The sequence below is a fragment of the Monodelphis domestica genome, chromosome 2, assembly GCF_027887165.1.
Source record: "Monodelphis domestica isolate mMonDom1 chromosome 2, mMonDom1.pri, whole genome shotgun sequence".
In the NCBI taxonomy this organism is placed as follows: Eukaryota; Metazoa; Chordata; class Mammalia; order Didelphimorphia; family Didelphidae; genus Monodelphis; species Monodelphis domestica.
The window spans coordinates 21,531,432-21,544,149 of NC_077228.1; the positions used below are offsets into that span (position 1 = coordinate 21,531,432).

The following is a 12,718-nucleotide window of genomic DNA, read 5'->3' on the forward strand; positions in this document are numbered from 1 at the left end:
GCCTAGGTTCACACAATTTGAAAGTTCGTGAGAAGGAACTCAAATACAGATCTTCCCAACCCCAAGAACAGAGTTCAACCTAATGGACCACAGAAGGACCAGTCATAACTCGTTCTTGTCATGAATTTCATCTGACTTGGTTCAGTATCCCTCTGGGGTTTTTCCATTCTAACCTGTTTCTTTTCAAGTGGATAAGGCTATTTCTTCTCACTCTTAACCACTAGGAGCGAGCACCAAAATCTTTAAGTCCTAGGTACAGGCTTCCTAAAGCTAATGAAGCGTCACAGAAGATAGAGCACTGGAGTTAGAGTCAGGCATATCCAGTTCTAAACTCTACCACTGACATTCACTCATTGTCATTTTGGACAAGTCACGACCTCCCTAGCCTTCAGCTTCCTCATCTGCAAAATGGATCCTCATTTGGTAGATAAGTCACAAACCCATGTTGAGCCAGATGAGACAATGTTCAAGTTTTAAAGCATTATATAACTATCTGCTTTTAAGATGCTGTAACAATTAAAAATATTATTTCTACCCATATATATATATTTTATAAAGTTTATTGGAAGGGTAGACAATTTTTCTATAAGTAACCTGACCACGTGGTACCTAGCCTGTCAGTCTCTTCCTCATTCTCCCTCACCTGCCTGCTCTGTCTCTTCTCCTCGTGGTTCTCCCGTGGTACTCTCATAGGTCTCTCCCAATTCTGCCCCAAACCTTAACTTTTATTGATGTACAGAACATACAATGACACAACCCTGGCATAATTGTGGTATGTCAGGAATACTTGATAGACAGGGAAATTTACTCAGGATGGGGAGGGGATAAACTGCCTTGACACAATCTTCCCTGTCATCCTTTGGGAGACCCATCTCCCCAATGTATCATTTAAACTATCTTATAATTCTAAATACCTTCTAGCTAAAAGTACATATGATATTGCATTTTTCTAAGAGGGAGTTACAATAGTCAAAGAAGGGAGTAAAATACAAAAAAAAACTGATTGATAGACACATTGACAAAATGCTAACTTGGGTACAGTCCCCTTTGGCATAAGAGTTTACATTCAGAATAAAGTATGTTCAATCCCTTCAATTCAGTTCATTATATCCCAAAGTTCATTCTGGATCTTTTGATGCAGTGTGTAGCTTCTTCAGGCATCTTTACAGCACCCTCTCCTAAAGGATCCACTTTCTTGATTTTAGGATGTTGACAAGTTTCTTTTCCTGAAATTTCTCAAAAAAAATGTTAAACCTTGAATTTTAGGTTAATTACACAATCCTCCCTAAGAAAAGTGTTGACCAACACCAGAATCATACATGACTGAGCTATGAGATATATGTAAAGATTGTAAAAAAAAACAACCACCCCAAAAAATCCCAAATCAAAAGGTAAAAATTAAATTCTGTATAAAAATAATAAGTACAGAATAAAATAAAAAATCTTACTGTATACAATTCTGGGTAAAAAATAATAAAACTATAACAGGTTCTTGAATCACAGGCAAGGCTATATTGAAGTGACTTATGTCCCACAAACCTGTAGGACAATAGCAGCAATACATTACCCATTTGCATCCAGGACTACAGAAAATTGCCAACCTATAAGAGAGAAAGGACTAATTTTCAGCAGCAAATGGAAAATCATTCCCTGGTCTGATTGTACCATCACTGTCAGAGACAGGGGGAGCCAAGATGGTAGCCAAACTGAGGTATCTGAGTCAGAATATTGCACATGGAGGGTGGTACAAGGAGTCCTGCATCTTAACATATATCAAGTGCCTCAACCTCGATTCTCATACTAGATTCAAATCCTTTTGTATTGGCATAGAAATTCAACAATCCTCGCTTGATTGGATTTGGTCTGTTTTTACCTTGTGCTACTTGGCACTGTATACTGGCTCTTTTGTTCCCTTTGCTTGGAATTAGAAATAATCATTAAACAAAGTTCCATAACATTTATCAATAAATGGCAGGTTTCCATAGTCAAAAACCTTTTGGGTATGCATATTACAAGGACTAATAGATACTGTAAACTTTATCCTTCAAGTAAAAAAAAAGAAACATTAATACTGATTTCATGTACTTCAAGTATCACCACGGTTAGGGGAAAAAAGAAAGAAAAATTAAATATCCTATTGCAAACATAAAGAGAAAAAAATGATAATTTCACAGTTCACATTCCATGTGACAATGTCTTAGCCAAGCAGAGGCACAACACTCAAGGTGCTCACTCAAAAATGAAATGTACATCACTCTTAACTTGACCAGGATCCACAGTGTGAGTGTACATAATTTTTCACTAGGTAAAAACCTTTTAAAAACAGTAGTACAACAACTAATACAGATTTTAAGAAGTACCAAAATCCCAAAAATTATAAGAACACATTAATGACAATAAACAAACCATCCCACTATCATTAGAATTCACATGACTTGCTGTATGGCATGTAAACAACCTATGAACACATGAATACGTGTCACAAATTCTACAGATTTTGCCAATCTTTCAACTTGGGCAAAGATATTTTAACAAAGTCTATTATTACCATAATTCCAAAAGTTGGTGGAAGAGAAAACACAGAAAAATCTCTATACAGGTGATGAATAATTACAAAATATAATAAATCCATTTCAAAGCTATTAGGCTTCACAGGAAAATGTCATTCCCAACTACTGGATGAGATTATAACACATCACAGGTTAACTAAGTCACTTGGTATGAGACTGTAACAGTGTAACAGAACTGTCTCCAATATGTCCCACCCATTTTCACATGGAGCCAAGGACTAAAAAGTGAAAATCATTTCAGGTATGTCATCCATTACATTTACAATAAATGCAGAGATGGAAAATATAACAATGCCAATGTACTCTACTTCAGCTACAAATAGACCTCTTACCTCTTGTTACAAACAACTCAAGAGTCAGGCAAATGAATGATCAGAAGTAGGAATACTCCCAGATATCTGAAAATAACTTCTGAAGACTCATTAAGATCAATTTAAATCATTACACAAGTAAATTCTCCAAAACTTGTATACAGGTTGAAACCAATGTGATGGGGTACATCCATCAGCTCTGTGTGACAATTAACAAAGTGGGAAAAAAAGGAAAAAATACTGTTTATGGGCTTTTACAATGATATTCTTCAGTATAATCATAGTCATAGGGGAGGTACTAATGAAGACAATGTAATATAATATTTCAATTATGATAATTTGTGAAGTAGTTAACAGTAAATTACATGCATCTTTTATTTAGAATTAAGTTACAGAGACTTCATTTTGGGGAGGAGAACAAACTGAAAAAGTTAACATCAGGGAGGCAATGAGGTCTGGAAAGGCTTAAAATTTCACCTCCAGACTCTTTGAGGTTCCTTCCCCTCCCAAGTACCATCAGTCATCATAATCCTTTTGTCCACACCTCTGAAGTCTCCCATGCTGAGGGGAGTTTCCCACATTTAGCACAGGTGTGAAATTTGATTAGATTCATTGGAATAACTATTCCTCCTATCAATATTACTATTCCTGAATCTTCTATTTCTATTTTCCTGATTCCTCTTCTTACATTCATAATCACATGACCAACTTTTCCACAAAAATAACATGATAGTGGTTGCTTTGTGGATTCTTGTAAGGGAGCTATAACCTTTCCTTGCTTTACCTTCACAACTGCTTCAGTTAATTCTTTTATTTCTTTCCTCAATGTCTCCACTAAATCATGTTCTCTTTCTCCTTTTCCTTATGTCCCTCAAAAGCATAAACTGCTACTCTTTTCAATTCTTCAAGGTCTATAGTAGGCCAATTTGGATAGCTAGTCATAAAATAATTCCTAACTACCTTACAACTGTTTTTCACAAATTGCATTCTGATTTGTCTAAGGTCCTGTTCCCTATCAAGATCAAGCTCAATATATCTACCTTCCAGCTTGATAAGTCTATACATAAACTGGGTGGGATTTTCACCATCTTCTTGCTTAAGATTTTCAAATTTTGTCCATGTACCAGGCCTATCAAAACAGGCTCTCATAGCTTTTATCAATGCATTTCTAGCCTGGCATAGTTGTAAGTAATCTTGCTCTGAATTTGGGTCCCATTTGGGATCTTCAGTTGGCCAATGCATTGTTCCCTCTCCTTGGGCCTGATTAACAAGAGAAAGAATCTTATTCTTTTCCCTTTCTCTTAGCAAGACCTGGAGTAAATCTTCTACATCAAGCTATGTGGATTATATGTGCAAAAAATGCTTTCAAACTTATTTATCACTACCACAGGCTCAGATTCATATGAAGGTGCTTTTTCCTTGAATCTCTCAATGTCCTGTGGAGAAAAATGTGTATGATGTCTAATGCTTACCAAATCTCCACATCTGTTATATGTAGGGACAACTCTTAGAGGGAAAAGACTTTTATTTGAATCATCTGTGGCAACTGCTGCTTGGCTTGTATTCTGGAGTTCATTGGAGTGGGTTGCAATGAGGCTAATAGGGGAAAGGGATGGGATGGTGGAATGGAACTGGTCAGCATATGGGGAGGCAGAGCAAAAAGATTGGGGGTGGGGCTGGGTTGGGTGGAGAGGAGTAGAATGGGTGAGGTTTAGAAGGGTCACAGTAAGGTGGATAGGAAAGAGGATATGGAAAAGGATGGAAGTAGGGATGGTATGGGTGGCAATAGGGAAGATGGGTGGGCAAAGGAGTGTAGAGAGGTAGATTGGGAGGAAGGGGGAAGGGAGGAGTAGGGGATGAGTGAGGTTGGACAAAGAGAGGAACTGAAGGGTTCAAGTCCTGGTTTGGGTCCATATGAGGAGAAACCTCCTCACAGGCCAGATGGAATGATAGAACATGTTTATTGATAGATTTTACTGGAGGAGTTACGCTAGAATGGTTTGGTTCCAAAGAAATAAAGGTTTCCTCATTAGAGGGAATGGTTGATTCATCAACATGATATGCCCATAAGTATGAGTATTTATAATTGTTGGACTCTGTTTTTAATGGCTAACTTCAAATCTTTTAAGATCTTGAAGTCAAAAGAGCTATATTTTGGCCAGGTAAAATATATGTCCATCCATGCCTTACAAAGCTTTCTAGCTTTTTTCTTTGTCATCCAATTCTCCTTAGGCATATTTGGATCATTCCAGCAATTTAAAAATTTATACTGGGCTGAATCAGAAGGAATATATCCTGATTTCCTTTGATGTGTTGCAGTATTTCTCATATTGTCTAGTCTGTATGTCCTATTTAAGATAGTATGAGTATTGCTAAATTAGCAGCTTAAACAATGAACAAGTTTCTAAAACATAAACAAATGGAGACACAAAGTTCTTCAATATTATTGTGGAAGTCAATAAGGTTTAAAACAAAAAGGTAATGGAAGGAAACAGTTATTGTTACACAGCAATAGTATAAATAATGAATGTATATTTAGTTTAATAATGGTTGCTATTAATATTTAATAACAATATGCACTTATAATTATTTATGGTTATAGTAATAATTAATAATATGAATTAATTATAGTTATTGTTTTAATAATTAGCAACCATAAATAAGTATAGATAACCAAGAATAATCATTAGTAATTAATAATAATGACTAATAGTAGTTATTGAAAATTAATAATTATTGTTATTTATAATATTATTAATATTATTGTGTTCTAAATTTATTCCTTAATATTGCATGTAATTAATTTCATTTAATGTTGGCTTTGTTCAAATTTAGAAATTTGGTTTTAATTTAAATTCAATATTATTAATATCTCCTATTAATAATTCTTTTATTGAAAAGTATTCAATTTAATAGCATTCTTCTAGATCACTAGTAGCAGTAACAGAATTCTTTTTATTTTCCTGCAGTTTCAATTCACCACAGTGGGTGGCACTATAAATGCATGTAGTGTTGAAGGCACCTGTGGGTAGACCTATCTAAGCAGTCAGATAAATAGAAGGCAAAAAAATTGTCTTTTAATATGCTAAAGAAACAGGCAATCTACAAGCAAAGCTTGAGTGGCTTTTAAAATGCTAATGTAGGCAAGCACTCTCAAGGAAAATGTGACTTTAGATATACAAAAGAAGGCTGGAAAAGTTTGAGGGTGAGGGGGGGAGAGAGAAAAATGCAGTTTTAAGAAACAAATCCCCCCAAAAAAGCACTTCCTCTTAGCCCAGGTTTAAAAATTGTTTGAGTGGGGTAGGGAGAAAGGAAAGAGAATTGGAATTAAATCCCTTTCCCTGGAATAGTCACGTGTTTTCAAAGTTGGGAGGGGCAGGGAGCCCCTAACCTTAGTACACAGTCTGCAGGGACCCCCAGGATTAATTTAACATCCCTGTAGCCACAGTATGCAGAGAAAAGTCAGGCAGACACTTGGTTGGTAAAGATCCATTGAGTCTTAGTGCCCCTTGGTTTAAAACAGGTTGGTTCAGGTGGGGGGATGGCCACATGGGGAGAGTGCAGACTCTGGGAAGAAACAGAGTCCTACCCTTCAATATAAAGCAGCTGCTCCCCTGCCTGGGTCCCTGGTTCCATGTGAGGACTGCCCCCAGGGGGCCCATAATTCTACTCCATAGCCTGAAAGGACCCCTAGGATCCATTCAAGGGGTCCCCCACTCTGCACTGAACTAGGCTGAAAGAAGGAACTCTAGGACTTGCCTGCTGTGGAAAATGAAAGAGCAGGAGTTCCTGTTGGGTCCCAAAACCCACCTGATTCCCTATAGGCAAAAAGGCCCCCTTCACTCCTATTCAAGCTGAAAGAAAGAATGGGGTACCGTAGGGAGTGGGGGGGGATGCCACCAGGGAAGGAGCTTTTCTCACCAATCCAATGTGATCTGATCCAGGAAAAACAGAAGCCTGTTCCCTCTCTCCACCAAGGTTCCTTTTGCATATCAAGGCAGGCCAGCTAAATGAAGAGGCTTCTATCTTACCTAAGCTTTACCTAAGACTCAAAACTTCTCTCAAAAGAAAATTAAGAGTTATTCTTAGACCAATGTGGTTGCCATCTGTAATAATTAAAAATGATATTTCTACATATATATATGTATATATATATGTATGTATATATATATATATATTATAAAGTTTATTGGAAGGGTAGACAATGTTCCTATAAGCAACCTGACCACATGGTGCCTAGCCTGTCAGTCTCTTCCTCATTCCCCCTCACATGCCTGCTCTGTCTCTTCTCCTCATGGTACTCTCATAGATCTCCCCCGATTCTTCCCCAAACCTTAACTTTAATTGACATACAGAACATACACCAATGCAACCCTGGCATGACTGTGGTGTGTCAGGAATGTTTGATAGACAGGGAAATTTACTCAGGAAGGGGAGGGGATGAGCTTCCTTGACACAATGCTACTAGTGATAATTCATGGCTCAGAAAGAAGGCAGGAAAAAATGGAAACTCAGTGTTGATATGAAAAATAAAACCCAACCAAACCTTGGCCTAGCACAGAGTCTGGCTTATAGTGTAAATTTAATCACTGCTTAATAATTACCTGATATGAGCTGCTGTTGTTTGTCCTTCCTTTTGAAGAGAACCAATGGTATCATGCAGCAATGTCTTGACAGCTTTGAATTCTTGAATTTTGGATTTCAGTGAAGCAGAGGTGTACAGTCTATGATAGAGGTTGGTCAGGTAGGAAACATCACAGTCATCCTGAAGTGGAATGGGCTGCTTCAGGAGGGAGAGACCTCACCCTCTGGCCATCTTCAAACAGAGGCATGAGAAATCTGTCATAGAAGGGATTCTTATTAAGCAATACCATAGACTAGATGGTGTCTGAGCAACCTTTTAACTCTGAAATTCTCTGGCTGTATGAGGACTTCCTGAAGGGAATGGCCCATGAATAAGCTGGAAAGGATGGGAGGATTCAACAGGCAAAAAAAGAAAAAGAAGAGCATCCACAAATAGGCACAAGCCAAACAGGGGATGGAGAAAAGACAGTGTGTCTCACTGCAAAGATAGGGTGTATTCTAGCTTGACTGGAACATCTAAGCACAGAAAGGTAGAGTGTTTCTAAATCAGAGAAAACTGGATGCTGGGCAAGGTAGTTTGAACTTTACTCTGAAAGTAACAGCAAGACATAAAAGATGCAAGTGAGAGGGGACAGGAGCCTCAACTATGCCAGTATCAATGTGTGTGGAGAGATGGGGACAGGTGGTATGGTAGCTGAATGGATATGGAGGTGAGTAAAAGGGAAGCTAGGTTGGTTGTTTGAAACCTTGGTGAATGAAAAGATGCTGATTATAACCTCCTGTAGTTACATATTAATATTTTTGTAGGTGGACACCTGAGAAGGAGATTGGAAACTGAGGGGAAATGGATAGAGAGAAAGAGAGAGAGAGAGAGAGAGAGAGAGAGAGAGAGAGAGAGAAAGAGAGAGAGGGATTGAGAGAGAGAGAGAGAGAGAGAGAGAGAGAGAGAGAGAGAGAGAGAGAGAGAGAGGGGAGAGAGGAGGAGAGAGAGGGAGGGAGAGAGAGAGAGAGAGAGAGAGAGAGAGAGAGAGAGAGAGAGAAAGAGAGAGAGAGAGAGAGAGAGAGAGAGAGAGAGAGAGAGAGAGAAATAAAGATTCAGAAACAAGGAGTTAAAAAATATAGGCTACATTGTGCTTGCCCCTCTGATGGAATTGAGAGAGGGCTCTACATGTGTCCTCAAACTTTTATTGGAGAGTTTAGGAATGTGGAGTGAGAGGTAGCTAATGAACATGTGACAGGGCATAGGTTTTAACATTGGCTCAATTGACAATCACATAATCAAAGAGGAGGAGGTTAATCAAACATGTGACTTAGTAAGGAACGTGGTCTAACAAGGTGGGAGCTAGGACCCGGTGGCAAATATTGTCCTGCTCAGGAATTCATTTGTCCTTTGGACTGAAGATTTGGAAATACAGTAATCAATAAGTAGCATGACCATGAGTCTGGTATATGAACACATAAGATACAATCTCAATACACCAATAATACTTTCAAGATGCTAATATACCTGGTATACTACACTGATGTCAAAAAAAAGGTGAGATCAGAAGGAGGAATTAGCTTAGGGAGGGGAAAAAAAAAGAGTTTTGTTTTAGACATTTGCATGTGAGATCCAGTAGGTTACTCCCTAAATTACTGCTTTTATAATTCTCTTGGGAACCACAAGAGTGCCAAATGCATTGTTTTTGATAGGGCAAGAAGTCCTGAGTTCTAGTCCTCACTGCCACTTACAATCTGACCTCAGGCAGTTTAATTCCCCTTGTGGATCTCAGTTTCCTCTTTTGGAAAAAGGAGGTGATACTAAAGTTTTATCTAGCCCTAACCTTCTTCTATAACTATAGGGAATCCATTAGCCCTGGACCATGAAGTGAGTCTTTGACGTTCACTTTTAATCGTTGCTATCTTCTATTGGCATAGCAAGTTTGTATCCTCTAAAAATAAACTGTCCCTTTTCGTGAGGATAAAGCAAGTTGAATCTCAGGGCAAGTTCAGCTTTGAGTCTGGGTAAATACACAGTGTTAGTTAATGTTTTATTCACTGACTTGCTAGGGGACTTCCTCCCACACCCCATGATCAAGCATCAGGTGGGGTAGTGGAGAGAGAAGCTATTTTGGGTGCACACACACATTTTTTTTCTTCTAACAGAAACACAAGGAAGAAAGAGCTTGTTTATTAAACAGCAGCAAATGGTAGCAACAGTTTAAAGTCTAAACATGGCAAACCTGGGGGAGATTTGAGAAGCAGGCAAAGCTGGTCTTTAACCACCTGCCAGTTTGACATCCCTCTCCTATTCATTCAAAAGAACACGACTGAGCCCCCCTCCAATATGCAGGGCCTGTCTCTAATCTTCATTTTGACTGACAGCTCATCCTGGGGAGGAGGTGGGTGATCCTGAGCTCTCCAAGGCCAGGAACTCCTCAGGAAAAGAAGGAACCAAGGGGATGAGCTCAACATCCACAGGGTGCATCAATGCAGATGACACCAAAGAATCTTCTAAATATCTAACAGTTTAGGCAAATGGGAGTTTTGTTTATGTGGCAGTTTATTTAAAATAAAAGCCATTTTCACAGTATCACAGATTTAGAGCTGCAAGGGGTAGGGTGGGATAGGGGGGCTTAATGGTGATGTAGACTAACCCACTCGTTTTACTAGAGAGAAAGCAAAAGCCTGGGGATGTTATGTGATTGGTCCCAGGAAGACCATCTAGTAGATGGCCATCGAGGAATTTGTACCCAGATCTCAGGACTGCAAGGCCAGTGTTCTTTTCACTGTCATACACTATTCCTCAATTTTGAACTCTCAGTTCAGGGTTCTTTCAGCACACTTGTCTGCCAACTCAAAGCATAAATGTCACTTTACAAGATTTACTCAAGCTGTTGGCATCTCTCCCCTCCTTTGCCCAGTCCCATACCTAGGAGAAAGCTCCATTTCTAACTGCCACCTCTTTTCCCATGGGCTTAGTTAGCATCTCTATGCAGATGAATCCCCAGTCCTCCATATCCAACCCTAATCTCTAACCAAGCTCCATTCTGACTTCACCAACTGCCCATTGAACACCTTCAACTGGATGTCCCAAAGGTAGTTGATGCTCCTTGTACACAGAGGTATTTAATAAATGCTTGTTGGATTGAAATGAGTGGTAGTAGTGATAGTGGTGGTAATGATGGAATGTTCTTCCCATGATGCTTCAAAACACCTGGTCACACCCAATGGATGTTTACTTTTTTGGCATTTAATCTAAGACCGGAAGTGAGACTGAGGACTTTTGAATACTAAACTTAAGTTTGAACAGCAGAAAAATGGGAAAGATTATCAGTTGGGAGAAAAATACAGTCAAGATCAGAAGCACCTAAAAGTCTGTAGACTGACTGTGATTTCTGGTATATTTTGAAAAGATCTAAAATTTTCAATATATGGACATTGAGCTTTGAGCATACGTTTGCAGGAAGATTATGGGGCTTTTACTTTGTTATTGTCCTTTTTCTGGGAGAGATCAGCATCTCTTCCACCTTTTTGGACATGCTTTCTTTTCTAAAAGGCTGCATTTCAAAACAGATCACTGAAGCTGCCTCAGATCTACTCTAAGTCAGAAGGGAGTTAGCAAACTCTCCCTTACTCCACATATCCAAACGTACAGTTTATATATCCAGAAGAAACCTTTTCTATCCATTCCCTTCTCACTCCTCACACAGCCCTTGTCCTCTATTGCATGGACTATTTCAGTGAACTCCTCCTTGGTCTGCTTGCCTCAAGTCTTTCTTTCACTCCAATCCATTCTCCACTTGGCTACTAGAGTGATTTTCCTTAAGCATGGGTCTGAGGATATTCCTCTCAGGGTTCAGAAGCTATGGTGACTCCCTCTTGCTTACAGAATATGGATATGGTTCTGCTTTAAGAGTAAAACCACCCATTACCAACTTCCTTTCCAGACTTGCTCTACATATTCCCCTTCCAAAATGTCCTTCTTGCTACTCTTCACATATCACACACTCCTTGGGCCATTAATAGACCATTTTTCTTTTTTTCCTTTTTTTCTTAAACCCTTACCTTCCATCTTGGAGTCAATGCTGTGTATTGGCTCCAAGGCAGAAGAGTGGTAAGGGCTAGGCAATGGGGGTTAAATGACTTGCCCGGGGTCACACAGCTGGAAAGTGTCTGAGGCAAGATTTGAACGTAGGACCTCCCGTCTCTAGGCCAGACTCTCAATCCACTGAGCTACCCAGCTGCCATTTTTCATACTGAGGATTCCAATCTCAATCTCACAGAATCCCTTTGTTTTCTTTTCAAAATTTAGTTCAAATATTACATTAACCTCCAACTACTAGTGCCCTGCCTCCTCACAAAACCTTGTTTCTTTTTAATTTTTTTACATATACATAAATACATGCATATATACATACATACAGACAGACAGACATCTAACCCTAATTCTATTTCCAATCATCATTCTGAGATCTTTAGGTCTCCGATAGAATGTGAGAGTCTTGAGAGCAAACTGTTTCTATTATTTTCCTTTAATCTTTCTGTCCCTAGCCCAGTGCTGAATTTATTCATTCATTAATCAGTAAAGATATTTTTAAAATAAATGAAATTAGGGACCCCAAACTCCAGAGCCCAGGTTTAAATTGCATTAGGGAGGCAGGAAGCATGATGGAGTGGAAAAAAAACAAAATCCTGAGTTTGAATCCTGACTCTGCCAGTTGCTCTCTTTATAACCTTGGGAAAGTTGTTCAACTTTTCTGGGATTCAATTCTTGTAAGTGTAAAATGAGTAGGTTGGACTAGGTGACCTCAAAAGTCCTTTCTAAGTTCTAAGATGAAGGATCCCCTCCCCTTCTCCTCCAAAAAAAAATTGCTTCTCTTGCTAAGTTCCTTCAAAGAAACCTCATATTTTCAATTAGATTGTATTTTTATGCTTCCTCCATAAATTCTGGAAACAGAAAGCTTTAGCAGCCTTAAGTTAATGTGCCTTCAATTAATTTAAGTAATGTGGCAGGTTTGTTCTGATCCCTTAATAATTATGCTGCAGATGCAAATTGCTACTCTTCATTTCTTTTTTTTTCTTTTCTTTTTCTCTTTTTTTTGCTTTTCTGTAGGTAGATGATGGATTGTCTATCAGCCCTCTGGTATTCTCTATGTGAATGCCTCTATGGCTTTCCTGTCAAATTGTTTCTATTGAACCCCACAAGAAGTTCATATGGATGACTGGCTTCTTACAGTTATCAGCTAAAATCCCACTATTGTCTTTCTGGTT

The 12,718-nt window shown here is 38.7% G+C and overlaps 1 protein-coding gene across 1 annotated transcript in view; it reads left to right on the top strand.

Annotated features, from left to right (window-relative positions):
* The window catches only part of FYB2 (FYN binding protein 2), a 69,475-nt gene that overhangs the window by 13,044 nt on the left and 43,713 nt on the right, over nt 1-12,718 (top strand). The gene's annotated exons all lie outside the window — the stretch shown is intronic.